The sequence below is a fragment of the Fukomys damarensis genome, unplaced genomic scaffold (assembly GCF_012274545.1).
Source record: "Fukomys damarensis isolate Sample0158 unplaced genomic scaffold, DMR_v1.0_HiC HiC_scaffold_4, whole genome shotgun sequence".
NCBI lineage: Eukaryota > Metazoa > Chordata > Mammalia > Rodentia > Bathyergidae > Fukomys > Fukomys damarensis.
The window spans coordinates 26222231-26249917 of record NW_022900916.1 but is presented as its reverse complement, the minus strand read 5'-3'; the positions used below and the strand labels follow the sequence as shown (position 1 = coordinate 26249917).

General features: G+C 35.3%; 1 long non-coding RNA gene across 4 annotated transcripts; it reads right to left on the bottom strand.

The window, feature by feature from the left end:
* Positions 1-2090: 2090 nt before the first annotated feature.
* On the bottom strand, positions 2091-26608 carry LOC104864945. 4 transcript variants are annotated; one of them, XR_781015.2, is made up of 4 exons: positions 26502-26608; positions 7517-7629; positions 7131-7269; positions 2091-2942 (listed from the first exon to the last, which is right to left on the bottom strand). It is a non-coding gene; the product is annotated as an uncharacterized LOC104864945 (long non-coding RNA). The 4 variants fall into 4 exon arrangements; XR_781017.2 differs by having other exon boundaries at positions 7131-7220; XR_781016.1 differs by lacking the exon at positions 7517-7629 and having other exon boundaries at positions 26502-26606.
* Between the last annotated feature and the right edge of the window lie 1079 nt (positions 26609-27687).

The following is a 27687-nucleotide window of genomic DNA, read 5'->3' as shown; positions in this document are numbered from 1 at the left end:
TATTATGAGCAAGAAATAGATAAATGGGACAAAATAGTTCAGAAATAAATTTGTGTATATATGAAGATTTAAGAATGCAAAACATTACTTCAATTGATAAAACAATGGAACCCTCAATATGAAGATAATTGGCAAGACCTTTAAAAATTATAATCCAAAAGAAGTTCTAGATGAATTGAAGATTTATATTTAAAAGACAAAACCACCAAGTTCAATTCCCAGTACCATAAATAAATAAGCAAACAAACAAATAAATAAATAAATAAAAGATAAAACCACAAGGAACTAAAAGACAATACTTTATACAAAACAGATTCTATAATCAAAACAGTAATATTTGTTGTTATGTGAAATTTGTTGTCAAAATGATACAGAAAGTAAAGTGGAAAATCAAATCATAAATTTAGAATTAAAATGAAAACCATAGCCAACTGTTAAGAGTAATATACAGGGAATATCTAAAAGCAAGAATAAGTATAAATAACTAAATCTAGTTTAAATTTTAAAAAGACAAATGGAAGCTTAATGAAATCAATGTTCTTCAGGATTTACCTTTTATACTTGATAATTTATGAAAGTCAGTGAAAATGTCAATATGATAGGTTCTAGCTGTTCAAATTATTTAAATTTAAAATTTAAAGTATCAGAGAACTTTCCTGCGTGCAGAGATTATTTGAGTGAGCTTGATTTTCAAAGATAGAGATTAAGCTTGTTTTAATTAGTCTTTTTTGTGATACCTACCAGGGTTCCTTACACAGAGAGATATTATAACAATGATATATGTTATAATATATAATTTATAATATAATTATTAATAATATATATGAAATATTCATACAATATATGAAATATTTTATAATCATGAGCACCTCAGTCCAACATGACTGGCTAGATCAATATTGTTTGCATATCATTATGATCTTGATGTTTTTTATTCTTTTCTTATATCTCAATCCTATCTTAGTATACTAAGAGTACATTAGTGGAATTACGTCAATATTATATCCTTTATGATATTCTACAGATAAGAAAAAAGTGATTAGGTGTTTTGAAATGTTATATAGTAACAGATTTGATAACAGAAATTCTGTCCCATGATTCTTTAATTCTGAACACAGTGTACTTATTGAAAAAACAAAACCAAAACTTTGACTTTCATTCCTTTCCTGGTATAGTCATTTACATCAGATAAGGGCTAACTAAGCTAACCAGTTCAACAAATATTTATTGCAAGCACCAAATATGTATGTCAGACAGTCAAAGTTGATTAGGACAGACACAGTCTTTTCTTATGGAGCTCACAGTCCAGGTGGGAAGACGATGAAACAAGTAAGTGCATTAGATTCAAAGCAAATATCCAACAGGGAACGTGCCATTGCTCTAGGAGAACAAAATGGAAATACAGAGTCTACCTGTTGCTACCTCAGAACAGGGGAGCTATTTTCAATCTCTAATAAACTAGCCAATTTATTTTTAAATGCCAGCTATGCTCCATGAACTGTTTGACAGTTTATGTATTTTTAGAAATACATAATGATTTCATTTATGACTGTGGAAGCTGCAAGTCAGATTGTTCAATGGAATAACTAAATATTATGTAGTACAGTGGTTAACACATGGTCTTAGAGACAGACAGCCTGGTGAATCTTTGCTGTGTCTTAATTTACTGGGTGAACACATTCCTTAATATCACTGAATATCAGGTTTTTCCATCTATAAAAATAGGGCCAGGGATTTAGCTCACTGGCACCTGCTTTGCAAATGTAAGGTCCTGAGTTTGATTCCCAGTACCAAAAAAATATATATATGTATGTATATAGGGGTAAGCATGTGTGTGTGTGTGTGTGTGTGTGTGTGTGTGCCTGCGTGTGTGTTAGCACATGACCAGGTACCTAGTTGACACTAAATAAATAATAGCAAAAATTAAAAATATAAAAGAGCCACATAGGATTTATTCATTCATCAAAACATTTATTATTTATTTAGTACTTTTGTTTTATAAATATCTGTTTTATTAAGTATCTTTAAAGTATTATTATTAGTTTAGGATTTCATTATATTTGTAAATTATTCTAGGTTTTAAACTTGGGGAGAATTTTGAATCTGCTTAATAATCCAGTGGAAATCATAGGTATTTGAGAACTGAACCGGTTATTAGGAGCTAAATAAATTTAAAAACAAAATTATAAAAATTATGCAAAAGTTATATATTACTTGTGGGGTATGATTTTATTATACTATGTTCAGTTTAATATGTGATTCATCCTGATGAGCTAGAGTTAAAATGGTTGTACTTTTTGGGTTCTGGATGCATAAGGTTATATAATCCCTCAGATTAGTGGTCAGTGAACCCAGTGTCTGGTAGGGAAATGGACATAGAAATAATGATTATACTATAATGTTATAAGAAGCATAATTATGTTCTATACATAAAATATAAAAGTTCAAAAATGTACTTATATATAAAGTAAAGTACTGTAGCAATAGAAGAGGGGCTAAGTTCAACTAGCATTCAGAGACAATTTGTTGGTGTTGGAGATGCTTATGGTAGTACTGAATAACAAGAAGTTGTTAGGTGAGGCTCTAGGTGATCAGAAAGGCATGGCACAGATGGGCGTGTAAAGCTCAGGAAGCACCTAGAAGTAGAAGCATAGAAGATGAAGCAGATAGAGAACAGTGAATGGAAGAGAACCTTGTGAAGTGGCTTTGTTCTGTGAGCCACGGTAAGATCTAATCACTCTCTAAAATATCAGATTTCTGATTTGGAAAAGCTGCTCTGATGGTTGTGTGGATGCTCATTTGGTGAACACAGGACCTGTTAGGAAATACTGATCAAAAGTGATAAAAAATGGGCAGAGGCAGTGGTTATTTGTAGACTTGCTTGCAGAGGCAGTGTGTGGAGCATGTTCACTTCCATGCTTGCATTGGTCCTCACGGCAGTCCTGTGAAACAGATAGTTTCAGGTTAAAGGGAACTCAGTTTCAGATATGTCAGTTTATCATTCCTATAGCCAGACAGGCAAGCAGTACATGTGGAACGCAAGCACAGGTCCTTCTGATACCAAATCATCTGTACCATGCTGTCTTCCTGGGGGACAGAGCATGAGGGCCACATTGAAGGCAACAGCAGCGATAATCACAAGTATGGACAAATTTGAGAGATACAGAGCCAACAGGATCTCCCAGATTTGATGTTTGAATGTGGAGAACAAAAGAAAGGGTCTAGGATACTTCCTCATTGGGAAAAACATGGAAGGCTGTAGAGGAAATATTTGGAGTATAAGGGATTTCAAAACATAATAGGGGAAAGAAAAAAAAAATCAAAGTGGTCTTTGAAGAGAACTCAGAAAACAGTGTGGATTAAAGATTAAGATCAGCAGGGCAGTCCCTTAGACTGGATGATGGGACTGGGAGGCAGGGTGTACTAACTGGCTTTATGCAAACATAAGTCTTAGAAATGGGGATTTGGTTTTCCACTCAAAAAGAAAAGAACTGCTTTCCAGCTCAGTGTAGTGTTTGAATCAACCTTCACTGCATAGGTTATCTATGATATGCTTATTACTGCAGGAAAGATCGGACCCTCTCCCAACACTGAATCAGAGCCAAACCTAGCTAGCCACTGACTTCAGGAGTAGCTCAGGTGTTCAGGGAGTACTGGAGACCTTCCAGAAATTTAAGTGTTGGGACAAGATTTTTCTTACTTAACTAATCCTTGTGGGGTCACTGTTGAGAGTTGGCATGTATACCAGATTACATTTGTGCAGAATATTGAAGCTTATTTTAATGTATCAGATTATAGAAAGTCATTAAATTTGAAAAGAATGAAGTAAATAAATTCAAATTGATTGTTATGCTAAAGAATTCCAGTGTTTTCACCTATTTTGAAATATAGACTGACAATATAGACTAAAATAACCTTAAACTCATCTTGGAACTTGTTAGAAATACAAGATTCTTGGGTCCTATCTAAGACCACTGTTTATAGTCTTATCTCTGGGGAAAATGTTAATAATAGTCATTCCTTAAAGCACTGGCTTCTGCTGAAGCCAGTCTCTGTTTCTATCTTGTATTTCCCTATCCTTGCATACTACCACCATCACCATCATCAATTTTATCTTCTCAAAACTGAAAGATTGCATTGCTTCTCTAAAACCTAGGAGACACCCAGAAAGGGTCTGACAACCTAGTGGTGTTATTCTTCAGTCAGAAGGAATCAAAAGGTAATAATAGATCCTGAGGTCACAGAGGGCCTTCTGAGCTATGAACAAGAACAGAAGGTGTAAAATGAAATTATTTGTAAATGTGACCACATAAAGTTTAAAAGCTCTTCAGGGTCAAAAAGCTCAGTAAATATTTAAAAAGGCAAGGTATAAACTGGGGAAAATAGCTGTATCATCTGCGGCAGACAAAATGTCATTGTATACTTTATTTTTTAAAGTGCTTATAAAGGGTAGAGAAAAAGATAACCACTCCAATAGAAAAATGGCCAAAGAACACCCAAGAAAAAGGCAATTAACAAAGTATGAATCATAGAGGTAAAAAAAAGTTTGACATCACAAGAGATGATACAGCATATTAAAACAAGAAACCAATTTTCACCTACAAATTGGTTTAAAATTTTAATAATAAATACCTAACGTTGTTGGGGGTATGAGAAAATAGACATTATCATAAACTACGTTAGAAAATATAAGCTGAAATAAATATAAGCTGGGGTAGAGTTCAGCAATGCTAAGGAAATGTAAAATATATGAAGGTTCTTTGATCTCAGAAGAGGGTTATGTTGATTCCTAAAGACTTTATCTGAAGGAAATAATGAGAGATAGGCACAAACATTTTTCTATAAAAATAGTATATTTGCAAGAATGAAAAATTAAAAGCAAGCAACTTTCACGTTTATTAGATAATACATATTATACTTCTAAATAAATTACTGTGTAGCTTTTAAAAACTATGTTGTAGGTGAAAATTCAATAAAACAAAATGATGTTACAACATGCTATTAAATTTAAAGTAATTTAATTAAATACACTTGTATATGTAGAAGTATCTCAATCTTACAAAATGCGTATATGTGAATTTCAGATATCAATATCTGAAAGAATGAAGTAGAATGTCTTTAAGGGCAAGGATTTTGACCATCTAGTTCACACTATAGACCCAGAGTTGAGAAGTTGCCAGGCACATAGTAGGTTAGTAATCATATTTGCGATTGATGTGTACGTTTCTTAATTTTTTTCCATTATGTTTCTCTAGATTTTGAAACTTTTAGATATAAATTTGTATTCCTTTTTTTTCTTTTTATTGAGTTCATTGGTACAATCTAGGTATACAATACAGTTACATTCATCATTGGGATCCTGTACCTTTACATAATAGGTCTTGATTTTCATTTTTTCCCCTTGTCCCTGCCCTTCCTTCACCCCCTCCTCCCCTCCCCATTTACAAACACTTTATTTCCATTTTTTTCAGTTTCTCATATTTTTTTCCTCTCCCTTTTTACCTTTCCCCCACCCTTCCCACTTTCCCTACACCTTTAGCCCTTTACTTCCTATTTCACATTATTAATTATCTCATTAAGATCCTGTGTACTATTATAGTTTTTCACACCAGAGAAACTATTAGGTATTTCAGTTAAAGGAATCTCTATATGAACATTAAAAATAGGGAATCCTAAAATAAAACTAAAAAGGAAAGTAAAAGAGAAAAGGCAATGATGTAACATTAAAATAATCCTTAATTCTGAAGATAAAAATGGTCCCTTAACATATTTAAATTGCTTCTTGCTCTTGTAGTCTTATCTTATTCTTTTTTCATTATTTAGAGAATACTTTATTAGTTTCTGTAATCAAACCCATGTAGATATGACCTTACATATTTACTACAATGTGTTACCCCTGTACACAAGGAAAAAAAAAATACAAAAATTTAACATTTCTAGACCAATATGGCTGTCCATTTCTGTACAATGCCAACTCAATATATATATATATTTATATAAAGAGACTAATAATAGCAGTATGTTATGCATTGATAGCAGCAACAGCTTTTCCAGGTTCTGCAGTCATCTGAACAAAATTATAGACATTCAGCACATTCCATTAAAAAAAACAAAATAAAACACAGAAAACAAACAAAGAAACAAAACAAAGAAAAGAATAATATCCAGAAAACAGCAAAGTTCTGTTGCTGTTGTGGTACCTGGCACCATTTTTTTTATTAGCTCTCAGATATAGAAGATAAGATTGCAGTCAGTGACCATGAAAAGAGAGGTCTCTTAAAAACAGTAAGGGATCATGAGAAATCGATCCAACAACTCCTAGATGATGCAAAGAAGAATAACATAAGACTGATAGGAATACATGAAGTAGCAGGAGAAAATACAAATGACTTAAAAAAGCTGTTCTCAGAATTAATGACAGAAAACTTCCCAAACAGAGGGGAAGAATTTGACATTCAGATGACTGAGGCATATAGGACCCCAACTAGCTACAATAAAAAAAATCTACACCTAGACATATAATAATCAAGATCCCAGAAACCTAACAGAAGAACAAAATACTACAAGCAGTAAGAGGAAAGAAACAAAGCACATGCAAAGGAAAGCCCATCAGAATTACAGCAGACTTTTCAACACAAACCCTTGGGGCAAGGAGAATGTGGAATGAGATATTTCAAATACTAAAAGAGAACAACCTCCAACCTAGACTGATGTATCTTGCAAAACTCTCTGTATTCCTTTTTTTTGAGGAAGAGAAATACTTCTAATTATAAAAAATGTTAATGGATAAAGTTAACTAACTATAGACAGAATATAAGAGCAAATTGTCAATATGGAGATCATGAAATTGAAACACCCAATTCACAATTAACCAGGAAGTATAGGGAGATTGAAATTAGGTGATTTTGATTCAGAAAACTTGGGCCTATTCAGCTGTACTGTGTTACCCTTTGGGTGGCAATACTAAGTGTGATTTTTAAACTTTTCTGTTAAGTACCTTCAAAGAGAGCTCTCAAGATCTTCAAGTATGAAATTTCTTCAAGGTTTACCCTTAACATTTGTTCAGATCTTGCACTGTGCTTCATAATATATCCAGTATATACCATATAAAAACATCTGAAATTGCTTACCATCTATTCAGACCGATTCTTGGAAATATTCCATGTCATCCTGTGGTTTGTGTGCTCGCTGTCACTTGTTGAGCATCCTTTAGGAGAAATCTTTAGGTAGGGATGGGAACAGAGTGTCAGTGAGCAAGATAAGCACAGCCTGGGAAAATAGAGTCAAGTGAGAATTTGTTAGTGCAAATTCAGAAGATTGAGTAGGTCGACTAATTGACATCAATATGCCATCTGTTTGGCAGGTGTATCTCCGCAGTGAAACACCTTATAGGTAAGGATTAAATTAGGTTAAGTACTGAGTGTACTGCCTGATACACAGTAAGCTCCCAATCAATGTTAGATTTTATTAATTATTATCACCATAATTTTCATACCCACATGTCACTACCACTTACATTATCAAATAATTATTGTTTCTCCGATTCTGTGCAGATCATTTGGGAAGAAAAAGGCTTAATTGGCCTCCTTGGTGAGCACTGAGAAGAGGGCGTGCAAATGTGCTAACACACTGCAGGGAAAAATAAAAACACCCGAGGTTAAGTTGTTTACCTGGAGAAGGACCATGGAAAGTGGGAGACAGATGGATCCTGTGGAATTCTAATTGCTTGTGACTGAGTCTCAGTGAATAAAGCCAAGGTGCACCAGTTGTTTGGGGCTTTACATTGGAAATATGAGCCCACTGGCTCCCCAGATTTTAACTTGTTTCTGTGTCTCTTTATTTTTCATCTTTATCACCCCTTGGTCAGGTTCAAGACCAGCTGGTAGGCTGGTTCCTACATGATTCCGTGTATATTAAGCCACAGTCTCATGTGATTTCCTAAGCAGATTTTTTCCCCATAGATAATCATCCAAATAGCTATGTGCAGCCATATTTCTCTTTGAAAATTAATGAAAAAGTTATCCTAAAATAAAAATCATCTCTTCATGGGCTGCACAATCACATTTCTTTACAGATGAAGTTGCAAAGTAGACCTTGGAACATGGTGATTTTTATCAGGATAACACTGTCCTTTCAGTCATATCTGGACAATAAAGCTTTCCTAATCAACAACTGTAACTCATTTCCCTATCATTGACAGTGACATATCTTTCTAGTAAGTCCCACAGTCCCAAAGCAGAAGATTTTGTCCATATCCATAGGGAGAAAAACATTTTAGAGTGGGATCCAGAACACAATTGAAAGTTTCATAAAATGATACTACATTAGTTGTCTAAAATCAGAGTAATAGGCAAATACCACTGTTGTGGAATCCACAGATAAAAGCATGCTTAGTCTATACTTTCTCCTTCTCTCTTTATTCTACTGACCAGTCTCAACTGCCTTGAGCCATGCCTTGCACATGTATTTTCCACCTATGACCTCTGGCCACCTCTGAACCCCAGTCTGATTCCACCTGTTGCATGTACCTTCATCAACCATTTGTCTTTCCTATATTTTTCAGGACAATTTTTACTTTTTTTGGTGAAAGGCTGGTTTTATTTAGAATATATGTTCCTTTGACCTAAGTCCTATTGTTTGCCACTGCCCACTAAATTCTGACCTTAGCTTCATCCAGGGCCTTATAGTGATTGAGGATGCCCCGTTTTTTCTATATTAAATGCCTTCATTCATTCAACAGGCACTTATATGCCAGGCATTGTTCTCCAGGCAACCAACTCCAGTTTACCCACACTCTGACCATTCTAACCCACCTCTATCTTCCAAATAGGCCTGCCATTCTTATCGTGTGTATGCAACTGTACTAATTTATGAATGACTGATAAATATCTCTGGAAATCACCTACTAACAGAAATGCAAACCTTTTTTCATGACTACATTTTTGTAGATAAGGAAAATAATTTTTTGAGTCTGAGAGCTCTGGGTTCAAATCCTTGTTTTTCCAATTTTTTTGCTGTATAATATTAAGCATCAGTTCATCATTTGTAACATCATAAGGGTTTTATAAATATTAAATAGAACACATGAAATTGTATATAAGTGCTTCATGTGCCTTGTTAACGTCTTCCAAGAACCCAACAGTATTCTTACATTTTATAGACGAGAAAATTGAGCCTCAAGGACATTAAGGAACATGGCTGAAGTGTTAATAAGTTGCAGGGCTAGATTTGAACCCCCAACCTAAAAGAGTAATCACACTTCTCCATTTGTGATGTAGGACCCATTGACAGTCCTACAGAGGGTCCTCAGATATCTCCACAGGATAGATTCAGATTAGTCCTTGTATATATTTGTAACATCACACTTCTTACTTCTCCCAAAGATGAATATTTCTAGGCTTGTTCTCTTTATTTTCTACCTTCTATTTGGTTAGGGCCATTTTGGAAACTCTTCAACATCAAGTAGTTGGATGAAGGAGCTAAAGTTCGCCAAAAAAAAAAAAAAGCATCTGTGAACCACTTGACTGTCTTTTTTCCTCATATTTTGCACAGTGCCGCAGTGGTCAGTATGAAACATACTGGCTGACTGATTCAGCCCAAGGCCAAATTGGTGGGGACTCCATCTGAGCATTTACTTTACTACTTGGCTTGCAGAGCTGCCTGCCTTGATGTTACAACCACTCAGACACATTTTCGTCAATTCCAAAAGGCCATTAGGTTAGTACGTGCCTAACTGCAGTACATCTGTTTACTTTGGATAACAAGTGCTTCCCCAGCTGTTCATTTTTTCTACCTTCCTTCTTTGTTTCCCTAGGGCTTGAGCTTTTAGCATTTATGATTTTTTCCAAGCCGTTAGAGTAAATCCAGAATTATCATTGCAGCATTTCAGAAAAACTGACCTGGTCCATTTTCAGATTTATGTTAAACTTTAAAATGTGGGTTTGTATACATGAGTACAGATGTACATTTTGGAATTCAAAATGATTTCAATTATCTCCATTTAATACACACATATATTTTTTTCTTTTGTTGAATTTACTTTTTGAATATGTAAAACACGTACATTTATTCCAAAGTCCAAACGTAAAAAACGTAGACTCAAAAAAAAATCCTGCATTTCAACCCATTCCTTCCACTTGACTCTCTGTATCTATTCAGATGTAATGATTTTTGTGTTTTAAACATTTAAAAAAGTATAATATACTTGCAGTCAAGTATTGAGCGTAAGTGTGCAGCTTGATGAATTCTCATAAACTGAACACACCCATGTATCCATCATCTAGGCACAGAATCAGATTCTTACCAGAGCCCTCAAAGGTACCCTTGTGTTCTTTCTGGTTACTACTCCCTGATTCTTCTCAGACATAATTGCCCTCCCAATTTCAAACACTCTGCATTTGTTTTGCCAGATGTTGACTTAGAAGTAAAATAATATAGTACATGCTCTGCTTCAACAATATTTATGAGATCCATTCAAGCTGCATGTGATAGGAGCGTTCACTCTTTTTCATCTTTGCTAATGTATTCTATTGTATTTCATATACAGTACACTATAATTTATCCATTTTGCTGTTGGTGGAGATATGCATTTCTAGTTTTGGGTTTTAATCAAAAGTGCTTCTTAAAATATTCTTGTATGTCTTTTAACACATGTATGCATTTCTGGTGGGTATACTGCCAAGAATAGAATTGCTTGGTCATATAGTATGAATATGTTCAGGCTTTTCATGGATATAGCCAAAGGCTTTCCAGAAGTACATGCTCCAATTATACTTCTCCCAGCAGTGGATAAGAGTTCTGATATTTGCCAATGCTTCCTGCCAACAAGTGTTGATTTTATCCATTTTGGTAGAGATCTCATTGTATATTTATTTTGCTTTTTCTCTGGTTACACTAGTTTTTGGTTTATTCTTCCACTATTACTTTTTAAATAATCATACATATGCATACATTATTGTCATATAAAAGGTAACATGTCCTCTATACTATTTTTTACTTTGCATTTTGCTTTTTTTTAACAAAGCAGAGACCAATCCAGAGATCTCTGTGTAACATAGCATTCCAAGATCTTACACATTTCTTTCTACAGATGCATAGTATTCAATCATTCCTCTATCAATGGTTATTCAGATTGTTAAAAAACATTCCCTATTATAAATATCATACAGTTGATAGGTCTGGGCATATATGCTTTCATAATTTTGCTACTGTATCTCTGGGATAGTCTTGAAAATAATATTGCTTGGCCAAAGATAGATGCATACATAGTTTTTTTAGGTATTGCCAAATTTCCTTGCATATGGGTTATACCACTTTATACTCCCATAGTGATGTTTGAAACATGCATATTTTATGTAATAACATTTTTCTCTTAGAATATTCAATAGCCAGAGAATTAGGCCTTTGGTAAATTTTTGTAAATGAAAAAATTTCCAAAGTAAAATATTTGATTACTTATACTAGAACCTCATAAAACATTTTAATATTCTTTAAATGTGTATGTGTTGAAATTGAGTTAATTAATGTAATGTGTATCCATCCATCCATATATATATAAAACAATCCTTTATACGGGTATACCACATTTTATTTATCCATTCATCCATTGATAAATACAAAGTTACTAACAATCTGTGTTTTAACAAGCCCACCAATGATTCTCATCTAAGACTCTAAGAGTTTTAAGCCTATGGGATCAAGGGATGGGTAGAGGGTAGAGGGCGAGAAGGCAAAGGGGATGAAACAATGAATTAAGATGTGTTATATACGTGTACCAACTTCCCACAAGGAATGTAAACACTATCTACTATACATGTGTACTAGTAAATTATTTAGAAAGAATTGTAAGCCTATGTAAGTTGTAGAACTCCTAGAAAAATAGAATAAAGTGTGGTAATTGTCATCTGGACAGATCTAGAATTGTTTTTAGGATGTTTGTAAACTATATTTGATAAAGGAAGTTACTCTTCATGATACATATGACTCAGTGAAAAGTATAATACCTCTTTGCTTATAATAATTTCATAAGGATACAGTATAGAATGCCAAAATTCCAGATAAAAAGTACTCAGTGATGTTTGAAATGAAAACTGTTCTACTAAGCAAGAATATATATGAAGATAAAGTGCTAGATTAGGCTAACCTGATCTATGAGACTGGACTGGAATGAAAGTTTATCACACTGAGGATTAAAGATCTAAATATTAAAACAGAAACACTAAACTTGCTGGAAAATAAATTAGGCAGAACTCTTGAAGACATTGGCATAGGAAAAGACTTTATGAATAAGTCCTCAGTAGCATGGGAACTAGCAGAAAGAATCAACAACTGGGATCTCATCTTAGTAAAAAGCTTCTGCACTGCAAAAGAAACCATCAACAGAACTAAGAGACAACCTACAATGTGGGAAAAAATTTTTACCAGCTGCTCCTCAGACAAAGGACTATTATTTGAATATATAAAGAACTCAAAACAATCAGCCCCCCCAATATAAAGACCCAATTCCAAAATGGGCATCTGAAATGAACAGACATTTCTCAAACAAAGAAGTAAAAGCATCAAGAAAATATATGAAAAATGCTCCACATCACTGGTCATTCGAGAGATGCAGATGAAAACACTGAGATTCCACCTCACCCCACAAAGAATGGCTGCTATCAAGAAATCACACAATAATAAATGTTGGTGGGGTTGTGGGGAGAAAGGAACCCTTCTCCATTGTTGGTGGGAGTGCAGACTGGTGCAACCACTATGGAAATCAATATGGAGATACCTCAAAGAGCTGGGACTAGAGGTTCCATTTGACCCAGCCATCCCTCTGCTGGGTATCTTTCCAAAAGATTTAAAAGAATCATACCACGGTGATATATGTGCACCAATGTTTAGTGGCACAGTTTGTAATAGCTAAAACTTGAAAACAGCCCATCTGCCCATCTGTTGGAAACTGGATAAAGAAGATGTGGTTTTTCTATAAAATGGAAGACTACTCAGCCATAAAGAATGAGAAATGAGAGTCATTCATAGGAAAATGGACACAGATTGAGGATATACTCCTAAGTGAAATAAATAAGTCACACATGTGTAAATACCAAATAGTTTTTCTGGTGTGAAAAACTACAATAGGACACAAGATCCTAATGGGATAATTAAGAGTGTGAAATAGGAAGAAAAGGGCTAAAGGTGTAGGGAAAGGGAGAAGGGTAGGGGCAAGGAAATAAGGAAAAAGAAAAAATATGAGAAAATGAAAAAATGGAAATAAAGAGTTTTTATGGCGGGGGGAAAGGGAGGACAGGGACAAGGGGAATAATTGAGAACCAAGACCTGTCATGTGAAGGTACAGGATCCCAGTAATGAATGTAACTGTATTGTAGACCTAGATTGTACCAATAAACTCAATAAAAAGAGAAAAAGAGAAAGTTTATCACACCGAAAAAGTAAGGTAAATAAAAGAAAAATTAATAAAGTTAAAGAGCATACGCCATAAGTAACACAAAGATAAGCAGGAGTCTTTTGTGTTATGCTCACTATGAAACTCAATGAGCAATTCATGGAGTTGACAGGTATAGTTATTTTGAATGAGCTGAATTCTTTTGCAGTTACTAAGGAACATTTGTGTTTATGTAAACCATCATAACAAGGGTAGTCAAATGTCATAAAACAGAACATTAACTGATAGCCCAAGGTAGTCAGGCAGTTGAGAACCCCAGTATAATGTGCAATAGTGCTAAATTGTGTGTTTTAGGATGTCAAGATTTAATTTTCCTACAAGAAACCAGCTAGAAAATTCTTCAAGAGGTAGAGTGTAGTATTATGCATGCTAATGATATAATTTAATATAGGAATATTTATTCTTGCCCAAGAAATGAACATGTGCATTTGATTTTACTTGGAAGGAGGAAAATGACTCAAATAATGGTATTCTTGAGACTCAGCATGAGTATTTATATATAGATAATCTGAGTGAATAAATGATTGAATAAATACTATAAATTAATTTCACTCATATTTATTGAGTACCTATAATATGTTGACCAAAGGTAGGCCCCAGTATATACATATACTCATGTATTGAAGGATGACAGTTTGATCTAATATCAACCATATATAGATATATATCATCACTGACATACTATGGTGGCACTGAAAGATTATAATGAGCTGAAAATTTCCTGTTGTCTAGTGACATTGTAGCAGGCATAATGTTCTAGCACAATGCATGACTTACGTGTTCATGGTGACAGTGGTGTCAACAAACCCACTGTGCTGGCAGTAGTATGAATATACAGCATATACAGTTATTTACAGTATATAATGCTTGATAATGGTAATAAATTGGTTTATATATTTACTTTACTATATTATACTTTATATCATTATTTAACAGTGCCCTCCTACTTATTAAAAACTGTACTGTAAAACACTATGCATGTGACTGGCACCTCTTGATTGCATCATTTTCTCTCATGTTTGATTTACTCTGTTGCTGTTTTTTTCATCAAGGCATCAGAAGCAATCCAGTGATGGTGAACCTTTTAGAGCTTTCGGTGATAGCTGTGGAAAGTGTGCCATAGATTAGCCACCATATAGTCTCGGTGTACAGTAGGCAGTACCATTCAGATTTGTGTATGTATATGCTGTGATGTTCACACAATAAAATCTCCACTAGTCCACGCACTTATCAGAACACGTCCCCATCGTTGAGCAACCCAAAATCTTATAAATAGGTCAGCAGACTCTCCAGTGAATGAGTAAATGAGTGAATAAGATCCTTTCATTTGTGTTAAATCTCTAGTTCTCACTACTAAATTAATCATATGACCTTGTAAAAGTTATTTAACTTCCGTAGGTCTCAGTTAACCATTTCTGAGTGTGTGGGAGGGCCAGCAAGTGCCAACATAGGTGATCTTGCAGTTTTCTAGTACGATTTCTTATGCTTTATTTTGAGTAAGGGATATTTTCACTCATTAATTCATTCATTAATTCAAAACAGCACCAGAGTAAATCAAGCATGAGAATATGTGTAAGGCATTGTGATATGATTTTCCCATACTTTATTAATCACTTTCCTTTTCCATCACTATAAAACAGCTCTGCTAAATGTCAGAGAGAAAAAAATCTCACGAACAGATCACTATAAAACTCATTCCAAAATAGCAAGCACTCTGGTTCCTGGCACAGCTCCAACCAGGAGTTATGTTCTTTCCTACTTTCTGGAGTCCAAAGAAGTGATAAATGAACACCTGTGGTGGGTGCTACCTCATCCTGAGTCCTTAGCAAAGTATCTCTCAGAACGAATCTTCAGGCCTGTCCACTGATCAGCAATACTGTGCAAAAGTTAAAAAAAAAAATCATTTCAGAGGCATTTGGTTATTTAAAGACTTGAGTCTTATAAACACATCCGTCCCATGTGACAGAGAAATGGGACTAACAGATGTTGCCTGATTTTTCTTTTTACCTAGGGATTTCATGGTAACTGTTTTTCAATTTCCAACTAAGTATTAAATGCTTGTATCATTTAAATGTTTTATTTAATTAAGCTTAAAAATTTATTTAAACTTTAGATCAACCTAGATAACTTGAAAACAGAAACAATCTATAAACAGATCTACAAGGTTTAGATGCAATCTAGAGCATATTCTTTTAAATGATAGGCAATAAGTATGGTTCTAGCAGCTTCTGGGCAAAATGGCTCCCAATGATTGACTTTTCCAGGGCTATACCTGTAAAAGTGAGGCAATCACATTCCATCTCTGCTTCTCCTCATTTTAAAATGAGACCATTTGTTGAGTGTGAAATGGGTGAGGAATGTCTTTGCTTAAAACTACAAACTGTTGCCAAGTCAACAGCACCAAACACCTAACAACATTTTTATTACAGCAGAAGAGCACCTTGACATCCACAGTAAATATATGCCCCCAAAGTTGCCTTTAAGTACATACTTTGAGCATCTTGCTCCTTCCCGTGTTTATGGATTATTGCTCTGCCACTTGAAATGTAATTGAATCCAGCAGTTTTTACTCAGCCTAAATGTATAAAATAGATTACTTATTGTGTGCTATATTGAGCAATGTCTATAGACTAGACATAGGGGAGAAAAATAAAGTGTGGTTTACATGCACATCTACATTGCTGAACCTTCTCAGAGATACTAAGGGCTACATTTGACAGTAGCAGACATATTGACTTTTTAAGATATGGCAATTCTTTTTTAATGAATATGCGTTCCAAACAATATCTTTTCTTATGGGTGTAGTAAATTTGTACTCTACATAATAAAAGTAATCATATAAGACATTTAGGAATATATTCTGGAGGTGTACTCCCTCCTTGCCAAAACCAAGCAGGCAAATTCTGTCTGTTTTTCTACCTTTTTGAAAAATGCTGGCTCTGCATAATAGTGGCTAGTCCACACCTGAATGGGTGCAGTGTTGATTGTCTCCATCAGTTGAGTGCTCATCCTTCCCCCTCATCCTTTTCTTAGAAAAATAAAGGTCTCTCTGAGGAAGTGTCCACTTCTTTTTCTCTTGGTTCTTGCCCGAACTCTGTCCTGTCCTGTGCATCTCCACTTTGAAGAGTATTTTTCGCACTGCTTATGCTTGAGCCTCCACTGGTTTTCTTATCTCAGGATTTGTTCAAGTCTAGGCCAGGCTATGTGCAGATGTCAGCTTCTCTGCCAGTACAAATTTGGTCATGTCACGGCCCTGCAGCAAAGCCACAATGGCTCCTGTTACCTTCAGAATACAGTTAAAAAATTTTGAACATGTTATAAAAAGCATCATCACTATCATCACTTGGCCCCTCCTGTCCACCTGGGCTCATTTGCTTTTGTTTGGAGACACCTGCTTTCTCCATCTGTCTTGCCCAAATCACAGTTCTGTTATTCTTTCTGCTTCTCCAGCTTCCTCATTTGACTGATGCAAACGAATCCTCACTCCCAATCTTCTTGATGAGTTAGGTGGCTTCTGACCAGCTCCCGTGGTGCTCCAGGGGCATAGTACTTACCAAACCCATGTATTCTCTCTTCCACTAGACCATGACCCTTCCATGTCTACAACCCTTGCCTTTAAATCTTTCCCTTTATCTTTTTTATCTCTGGCAACAACTGGATAGCAGGTTTTTGATAAAGACTGGTTGCAAGAATGACTCGATTCACTTATTTTATTTTTATTCTGGTCAACTTTATTTAAAAAGAGCTCAGTTACCAAAGGACAGGTTATGTTTGTAGCACTATGTCTAGGGGATTCGTTTCAAAATAATTCTGTATTTATTTCATGTCACTAATAGGGTTTCATATCATCACTGATATACCATAGTATCACCAGGGCCACATACTTGATGCAACATAGCAGCTTATGGGAAAATATAGTGATGTGAACAAATTCTGGAATCTTCAGCAAGTATTTCAGAAGGACATCCTGTGTACTTAGTTTTTTTTGTACAGACACTCCTAAAGCCTGCTTTTTCACTAATTATCTTGCAGTAAAGTGGGAGCTTTGTGAGCAGGACTTAATCTACACTGCTATTTAATGGTGACATCAAATGCTTCTACATTACATGTTTAAAAATATAGTTTTCTTTCCCAACAAGTGGTACCTATACTGTGTGAATGTGAGAACTATCTTTATGGTTAGCTGGTGAGAAAAGTAAAAAAGCCATTAGACTTATGGTGGCCAACATGGGGAGATGTATTGTTAGAAAAATAGATTTTCTAGTGTGCAAATGAATTGTGGCAACTGTTTATCTTTCTTATTTTAAGATTTTTGTCATACATAACTTAGTGTTACAGGAACTCTTACAGTAAAATACTGGTTCTCAATCAGAGCATGTTTACCCCTCAGTATACATTTGGCAACATCTGGAGACAGTTTTGGTTGTTAGAAATGAAGGAGAGTGGTGAAAATGATCATAGTATTTAGTGGGAAGAGGCCTGCCATCTCCACATATGCACAAATATCTAGCCCGAATTGTCAATATCAGTGAGGTTGAGAAACTATACTAGTTTGAAACAAGCAATAGTGCAGTTAGCAGGTGGAAGTTAGAATTTGTGACCCCCATGATTGATTTTTTTCCTTCTTTGTATGCCCCTCTTTTACAGTCCACTGAAAATTGTCTGTGAATCTCTTTTTAAGCAGTTCACAACAAGCCTATTTGCTTCTCCAGGCCAGTGGGAAAGACTTGCTTGTTCCATTCTTTTAAGGTCGAATCTTACATCTCATTACATAGTCATGGGAACAATATCCATCACCTTTTTGACATTCTGTTGCTTCTTTTGATCAACTGCAAATCGAAAGTGCAGAACTTAGACAGATGGTGCCGTACAAAGGTGTGGATACTAGGGAGCAAGAGTCATAAGGACCAGTCCGTACAACATATTATAATCTTGATGGCACGTGTTGTATTTTATACTGTGTTAAGCTGGTTAAGCTGGGAAAATCCTGTCCCTATCCAGCATGCTTGAGATTGGAAGGCAGATGATGTAGCCATTATTCTCCGATAGTCATCACAGTCAGATCAGTGATGGAAAGATGTAGAGATGCCTGCCAGGTCCAGGTGGCCCTGCTCACCTCTGTTTTATGTCCAGCTCCTCTTCTCAATTTCTGGCCATTGGATAGAGGCTGACCTAAGACCCGCATAGACGATTACTACCCAAAGGCAACAGCTTCCTGTCACTCTTGCCTCACGCCCCTGCCCTCCTGGGACGGGGCTTCCTGGTTTTTCAGACTGACCAGTCAGTGACTCCAACAGCACCTCCTAGGCCTTCATTTCTCCAGTTCATCCCACAACTGTCTATGGTCAATTTCTATACATGTGAGCTCCTTTCTTCCATAGCTGTCAGGGAGAGGTGCTACCCTGTTCAAACCCTGACTACTACAGATACTCAGGAGATTTAAACATATCCCCTGGGTTTCTCACTCTAGACACAGTGGTCAATAACAACTAATATAATATAGTGCTCCCTTTGGAATGTAATAACTCTCTAATTTACTTTACATCCTCAGGGTTGGGTATCATGGCTGGCAGATAGTAGCTGTTCCATAAATAATATTTGTATGAATGATGAATGATGTTTATATATTTTTGGTGATATATACATATGCAAATATACTATATCTGATATATACATTTCTATTACATACATACATATTATATATGTATTATATACATACATATATATGTGTGTGCATGTATATGTATACCTTGTATCTATATATAAGATTTATAAATTATTTTTCTTTATTGTTAACTTAGCACTTAAATGCCTTTGGTGTTTTTTCCCTGATTGTGTTTCTATTTAGAATATGCTTTAGGAAATGCAGTGCAGACTACTGCATAAGTGTAGTACAGTGTAATTTTTAATACCAAAGGAAATCACTCCATAGTTACTACTATTGCCATTCCAATTATATTACTGTATATATTTGCCAGCTTGCCTAGGAGATTTCTTTTCTTCCTCCTCACACCTCACAACTCCAGAAAAGTTGGTTTCTTAGTCAAAGATTATCTTCAGGGCCCTCAGAGTACATGATGTATATACTCTGATATATGTTGAGGACAGACAGACGCTCCATATATATGGAGAATGCTCCACATCTCATCTAAACCTCCATCCTAAAACTCCCTAGTCTATCTCCTCTCTTACTTGTCTGTTTTTACCACTTCCCATGTCAGATGCACAATGCTGTGTTTTTTGTTTTGTTTTTTCAGTATTGGTGTTTGAACTCAGGGCTATCACATTGAAATATATCCCCAGCCCTTTTTTTATTTTTTATTTTGAGACTGGGTCTTGCTAAGTCACTAAATTGCCTGGGCTGGCCTGGAATTTATAATCCTCTTGATTTAGGAGGATTTAATCCTAACTGCTGGGATTATAAGTGTGCACCATTGTACCTGGCTTGCCTCTATATTTAAGGGCTAAAACCCTGTGTTTTCATATATTTCTGAAAAATCAATTGATTTATTGTAAATTTAAAGTCAAGTATTTCTCGTTTACATTTAATGTTATTGTGATTCTCCATAAATAATTTTCTGAAACTGGTTAGTATCTAAGACACTTGTGGAACTAGGAAACTATCTCCAGGCACTAGAAATTATATTGTGCTACTTAGGCAGGCTTCTACCCTGCCTCCCCCAAAAGATGTTCTGAATAGGAAAACAGCCAAGGGCCAAGTCAAACACCAAAGGTATTTAAATGCTAAAATGAGCAATAAAAAAGGAAATCTAACATTTGTGCTAAAAAAGAATACATAAAGTTTAAAGAAAATGTAGAGAAAACCTAAGAAATAAGACCTCATAGATGAGGATGTAGCTGAATGGTAGAGCACTTGCTGAACTCAGTACTGGGTTTGATTCCCAGCACTGTTTAAAAAAGGGGGAGCAAAGTACATTTATAGATAATCCAGCATACGTATCATGCAAAGTGAGAAAGCATTAACATATAACCGTGAGATAAAAAAAACCTTTGATGTACACACTAGGTCACATATGTAGTTCCAAAGGGTTTTATTCTTAATCTTTTTTTTTTTTTTTATGATGGTGTATAGTTTTGGGTACTTAAAGACTGTATAACCCTTGATTTTTTTTTTTGTACCAGGGATTAAACTCTGGACCTTGCACTTGTGAGGCAGGTGTTGGAACCACTGAGCTAAATCCCCAGCCCCTATAACACTTAATAAGAACTCTTGTCAATACTATTCCATGCTTGGTTATATAAACCAGATTTCTCCTATACTTAGGAGTAAATATAACAAAATAGTGTACAACTTAAATCCTAAAGACTACAAAACATTATTTAAAGAAATGAAAGAAAAAAATGAAACTAGTAGTAGAATAAAATTTCATCTTGTAAAGTTAAATAAAGATTTTTAAAAATGAATAGAAAAATGAAGAGATACTTCAGGTTTGTAGACCAAAGGACTTAGTGGTCTAAATTGACTGTGGTAATGGTTTTACAACTTTGTTAGTGTAATAAAAACTTTGGAATTGTATACTTTAAATAGACAAATTGTATAGTATCTGAATTATATCTCAATAAAAACATTAACTTTATCTATATGAGGTATATTTACCTGTATAAAATATATATATTGACATGGAATATTTATACTTTTTACATTGAAGAAACCACTCTCTAAGCATTTCCAGTGTACTTGCTATATAGGCACATAAATATGAAGATCAAAGGTCCTGACCCTTCTTGTCCCTGGGCTATCACAGTTTAGTGGTTATCTTCGCACCTTTCTGTGGGAGTTGTAGGCAAAGTTCTATCCTTAAGATAGGCCAGTGGCTCTTTTCTTTATTTGATCTCAATCTCTGATTAAAGGTAATCAGATGCAACATTTACTTTGAGGTGTCCTACTTCCTTCTTTTTCACCTTTATCTCTAAATGTTGAAATACTTATGGTGCTTAAACTTAAAAAAAAAAAAGCTAAAAAGCAATGCTGAAATGTATGTTTTCTTAGCAAATAGATGATGTATATATTTCTCAAAAAAGGAGGGTATTGTTCTGGCTTGTCTTCTGCACACTGTAAGATCTTCAGCTCCTTTTATCAATTATGACTTTTTAGCATAGAGTTAAGAGCTGTAGAAAAAAATTAATGTTTATTTATCTATCATTTAGATCTAGATTATAAAACAGATATTTCATGTTCAGGTCCTGATAATTTCTGTAATTTCATGTACACTACTAGCATCCTATTCGTAGTTATGGAACTACATGCTATACACACTATGCTTGAGTCAAAGGCACAAGTGCCAACAGTGGGCACAATCCCCACTCTCAGAGAGCACCCAGTTCATTGGAGCAGATAGAAATCATCACAACAGGAAAGTTCTAGATGTATGGCAACTACTAGACTATGGAGACTTGGGCTTTTATGTGTGGAGGTGAATTCTACACTGAAACCTGAGCTTGAGTAGTCTGTCAGGGGAAGGTGTGCAGGTGATGGGATGTGGTGAGAGATGATGGTCTTGGTGGCAGTGGCTGGAGGGGTGAGCAATGTAGGCTGAAGAAGAGCACATGAGAAGGTGCCGGTGAGAGACGTCTAATGAGAGAGGCCCACATGGTTGAGTGTGTAGTGTGAAGAAAGGCGTATGAGAGGAGACCAGCAAACTAGCAATCAAGGCTTCGGCACTGGGGTGAGTTGTCAGACTTTGTTGAGGATCAAAGGAAAACCATGTCACGTTTTAAGCAGTATAGATTTGTGATCAGATTGTTAAAGAGATCTCCATGTCTGCCATGTGAAAAACTTCAAATATGCTTATCCTAACGGAAATATTTTTTTAAAAAGCGCAATTGCCCATCTTTACGCCTGATTTTCATGGCCTCCAAAAGTCAGATGAAGGTTAAGCTTTATTGATAAGGAATGAAAAGTAAAATGCTATTTTAGATGGATAATTAGGTTATTCAGGGACAAAGTGTAGAAAGATTGTTTTTCAGCAATGTTTTTCCTCATTCCAGGCATTTGAATTTTGAAATCCAACAAAAACATGAACAAAGGCACTTTTCAATTTCTAGGACAAATGTCACAAATAAAATAAATGGAGCACCAAAGAAATTTTCTGAGGCCCAGAGAGCAGGGTAGGCTGCATGTAGTGGAGTTTGTGGGTGTTGGTATGCTGAAAATTCAACTACTTCTCTGTTGACTTTGAGTTTTTTTGTTTTTTTTTCCTGTACTGGGAATTGAAGTCAACTTTGAAAGAAATTGAGCAGGACCTAAATTCAAGTCCTAGAGGTGTGTGACAATGCCTTGATAATCACCAGTCCTAGCAAATGCAAAATTAGATTAGCATTACAAATAGACAAAATTAATATTTGAAAGGCCTAAAAACATATTTTTAAATTTTAGTCTTTAGTTACTCAACAAGTATCCACGTTTGTTGACATTGCCTTGTGAAAGGAATAGTGCTAGGTGCAGACATAGAAGGATGAAGAGGAACAGCCATCTGTAGGAGTTCATTCTTTCTACACACATCACTTTTAAATACAAAGCAATCCTATGGTTTCTTAGGAGATTTAACAGAACAGATCTAATCTTATCCTCACGAATGAAATATTCTTCCTAAGTTATTTATATAACAGTTGATCCATGACTCCAGTAGGCATGTTTTCAGAAAGAAAAGTTGGGCCATGTGATGTGAAAAGTATATACATGGGACAGTGGAAGACAATTTTTGAAATCATAGCTGCCCATGGAAATTTTAGGATGCACTGCCTTTTATTGGAGCCTCTACACACAGTCCAAAAGGGCTCCACCGTGATTTGCAAAAGGCAGAGATAACTCTGAAATGTGCCACCGTGGCCCTCACAGCACCATATCCAGCATGAAATGACAAGCACATGCTATACATGGAAACTGATTGATTTTCACTTTCTACTATGATTTATATCATTATTCACTTTCTATTGTAGTCTTTTTGGGGAGGCTTGGTTGCCATTAGTGTTTTCTGCCAATCAAATCTTGTTCCTTTCCTCACTTACTCTTTTTTTCATATCTGAATGACAGTAGAAGAATCAGATAAGAAGTTTCCATATAAAAAAACAAATTGCAGAACATATGACCTTTAGCCAACATTGTGATCATATGCTTCTTTTAAAAACAGTCTGGGGCCAGGGATTTAACTCAGTGGTTCAGTCACTTGCCGCACAAGCACAAGGATGTGAGTTCAATCCCCAGTACCAATAAATAAATAAATAAATAAATAAATAAATAAATAAATAAGAATTAAAACACAAAACAAGGTCTGTAGTTAGAATTAACACATCAATAAAATGTGATATTTGAATTTTTTCAAAGAAAAGCCATAAATTAATTATAATGGAAATTCATTCTCAACGCTTAGTGTAGAATAATTTCTTTATAGAAATGACTGAGTATTTATAAATTAACTTATTCCAAGTGTCCATTTAGATTACAGTCTTACTTTAATAATATGGGGTCTCAATACCTTCCTAATTTGTGGGGTTTGTTGTCGTTTTTCCTAGCAGGAATTTATTTCACAAGAAATTCTGGATTTATACACATATTAGGACACTGATGCCAATTCCTTTTATCTAGGAAGTTAGATTTTTATATTAAAAAGAGCATTTCTTTTTGCCTTATGGCAAACATTTAGCAGGTATTATTAGAGGCCAGGCATAGATTTAGATTCTGAAATGTCTAAACATCAGATCATAGTTTTCCTAGATGAGGAAGCATACCAAATATATATATGTATATATATGAAATGCATATATTTCTCAGATGACATGAGCAGAATAGGAACACAGAAGACAGCATTACTGAGGAAATAACTCTGAGCTGAAAAAATGATAGTTTGTTAGATGAAGGCGAGGAAAGATAGAAGAAATAGCATCACATGCCAGCTTCATGAAAGAGCCCAATGTCTCATGGGCTTACAACTTCCATAAATGAGTTTTAAGTGGGATACAAGTGGAACACAAACCTTCAAACAATAGCAAATATCATTGATGAGAGGGTTGAAATGGTGTACATTTCTTGAAAAAGAATAAAACAAAGACTTGTGTAAGAAAAGATGTCCATCAGAACATTATTTATTTCAAAAGATCAGAATAACCTAAATCCCAATGATAAGGAGAAATAAAAGTTATAGTGTATCCACATGATAGGATATTGAAAGGCCATAGAAAGAAAGATACTTAAAAAATAGTTAGAAGTGCAAAAATTGCTTGTTATATAATGCTGAATGGAAAAAGAAAACAGTGATCCCCGAAGGAAATAATAAGTAAATGTGCTCTTACTTGTGACAAAGCTGAAAGCTACTGCATAGAATTGCCTTGGGGGTTTACGTTCCCTAAGAATACAACTCTTCAGAAGCAAATAGAATTAGATGAGGGAGAGAATCAGGAGAGGCCTTTTCTCATATAGGCCTGGGAAATGATTGTTTCCCATTAAGATATAGGCTCTCTTTTTCTTATTTTTCAAAGTCATGTCACACACAACCCAACTTTCATTCTTTTCACAGATGCTGGGCTCTGAATCTTGTTGCCAGAAAAAATTCCACAGCATTATGCTGTTATGCTTTTCTAAAGCATTTTACAAGCAGAGTGAAGAGTTTCACATTTCTAAAATATCTAAGTTGCATAACATGGTCAAATTATTTTAACTTGTGAAAACACGTGTTTAGTGTTATTATTTTTTTTATAGTGATACACATTACAAGATTTACCATTGAAAACATTTTAAAGTATAAGTTTTGGTGGCAATGAATCTTCCACAAAATTATACAATATCACTACACCCTAGTTCCAGAAATTTTTTGCCATCCTAAATGGAAACCTTGTGTGTTACAGTTTTGAAGTCAGAAGATGCATAGCTGGTCATGGTAAAGATGTTTTCAGAAAATCTCTGTAATTCTTCCCCTCTGAAATTAAGAAGATACCATAGACCCTCAAGTTGTAACTGTTGTGACATATGAATAACTTGGGTATGACTGGAATTTTAGTTTTAGCTTGAGTTAAGACCCCAAATGCTGGCTGCTTATGTTTCCAGATGGCCTCAGACACAGATTTAACCCTTACAGAGTTCTGGAAGAAACATTACAACATCCTTTCCTGTGTGAGGTTAACTGAGGAATCCTGGGCCAATGTCTTTTTAAGGACACTGAGATCAGCCTGGAAAAAAGTGTGGCCTAAAATTGTATCAGAGAAAGACTGAAGGCAATTGACCAACTTGAGTTACAACTAGCCTGCGGGAACAAATTGAATTTGAAAGTCAAGGGTCCACTGCAATTTTTTGCAGTTATCAGTTGCAACTTTCAGAAACTATCCATCGGAAATCACATCTATCTTAGTCACTTTCTTGTTAATGAGACACAATACCTGATACCTGCAACTTAAAGGAAGAGAGGCTATCTGGGCTCAATGTGTTTTAACCCTTAAATGCCTAGTGTCCCGTTTTTGGAATGCCTATACCAATGGAACATGATAAAATGTTTTCTCTTCAAATTCTTATTCCTTTAATTTTTCTAGGTAGCATACATGAATTTATCGCAAAAATTCAAAAAAAATTTCAACCTTTGGCATAATGGTTAAGAGGTTTCAGTCCATAGTCTATAGGCTCCAAGGCAGAAATGATGTAGGGGAAGAGCCTTGGTGCGAGAAAGCTGCTCTTGTCATGGTGGCCAGAAAGCAGGGAGAGAAGGGAGGAGCCAGGAAAGGAGATATATCCTTTCAGGTCTTGCCCTCAGTGATCTGCGTCTTCCAAGCAGGCCCCATCTCCCAACAGAAACTTGTCCATAATGCCTACCCCCATGATTCAGTCACCTTCCAAAAGCCCTACCTATGAGTGTGTGAGACCTTCAGGAGACTTTTTAAAAAAAAAAAAAATCTAAACCATAACAACTTCTGATCTATCTTTACCAGAAACTGAATTCAATTAGGTGACATTATTCCAATATAAATATCTGATTAAAACTGAAAGTATTAAAATATGACTATACACACAAGCTATTGAATACAACTCAATAATAGTTTATACACTTACACTTTGTTCCCTCCTGTTGATAAAACATCACTTAAATATTTGTGTTGTCTCTTCAAAAGCAAATAGCTGAGCAGTACTCTGGGGCCGTAGCTATGAAAGCACTTGTGCTGATGATTTCCCTTTTTCAGGGAGTGGATTACTCATTAGCCCATGCTAGAAACCTGGGTAATGACCTCTGCTTATTTAACCCTTATTCATTTGACACAAATATTTATTGAGTGTTTCGCACTGTCCCATATGCTACTCAAGACTCAGTCTATACAATAAGGAACTAGATTCATAGGGACCTATACTTCACCCAAATTGTGTATTTCACTCATTTACAGTTACTTTTAAAGTCTAGTCACTGTGACTGCTGAAAATCCAAGTTAATTTTCTCTCTTAGTCTGCTGTTCTGGAGATGTCTCCTATTTCTCTGCTTTCATTTATTCAATATAAAATGACCAGGTAATATACTGAGCCAGGATTGTGCTAGGGGAGAGGGGGAAACCACAACTAGCAAGACTGGTAAAAAGAGATCATTCAGCCTAGTAAAAGGATGGCTACTTAATAAACACATTCAATAAAGTGTAGAGAGAGTAGATGTATAGGGTATAATGGAAGAATTGTGTGTGTGTGTGTGTGTGTGTGTGTGTGTGTGTGTGTGTGGTTTCATTTACTCAGGGAGGTGAAGGACCACATTTCTGAGAAAGTGAAAGTCAGGATAAGATATGAATGAAAGGCATAAATTAGTTTGTTAATAATTTAAAACAATTTTAGTTTTAATATTTCATGTAAATTGACACTTGGCTCCCTTTATGCAAAATGCCAGGGTGTTAAATCAGAGTCATTTAGTCAAACATTGAGTAATATACTGTCAATATCCTCAGGCATCTCTTCTAATTCCATGAGTTTCCACAACAAGGGATATTTCTGGTCCTAATATAGAACAGAGGGCAATGGCCACTCAGTCAGGTCAAGAGCCTTGGGGTCACTTCTGACTCTTCTTTTTTCACAGCTCACATTTAATTAACCAGGAATTCTGTTGGCTTTCATATCAAGATAGATACAGGAGAAAAATCTAACTACTTTTATCACCACCACTAGTGTTTAAGCAATCATTAATGTCTTGCTTGGATTATGGAGATCCTCCCACTGACCCTTGCTACCCATCCCTTCATGGTCTATTCTCAACACCACTCAAAAA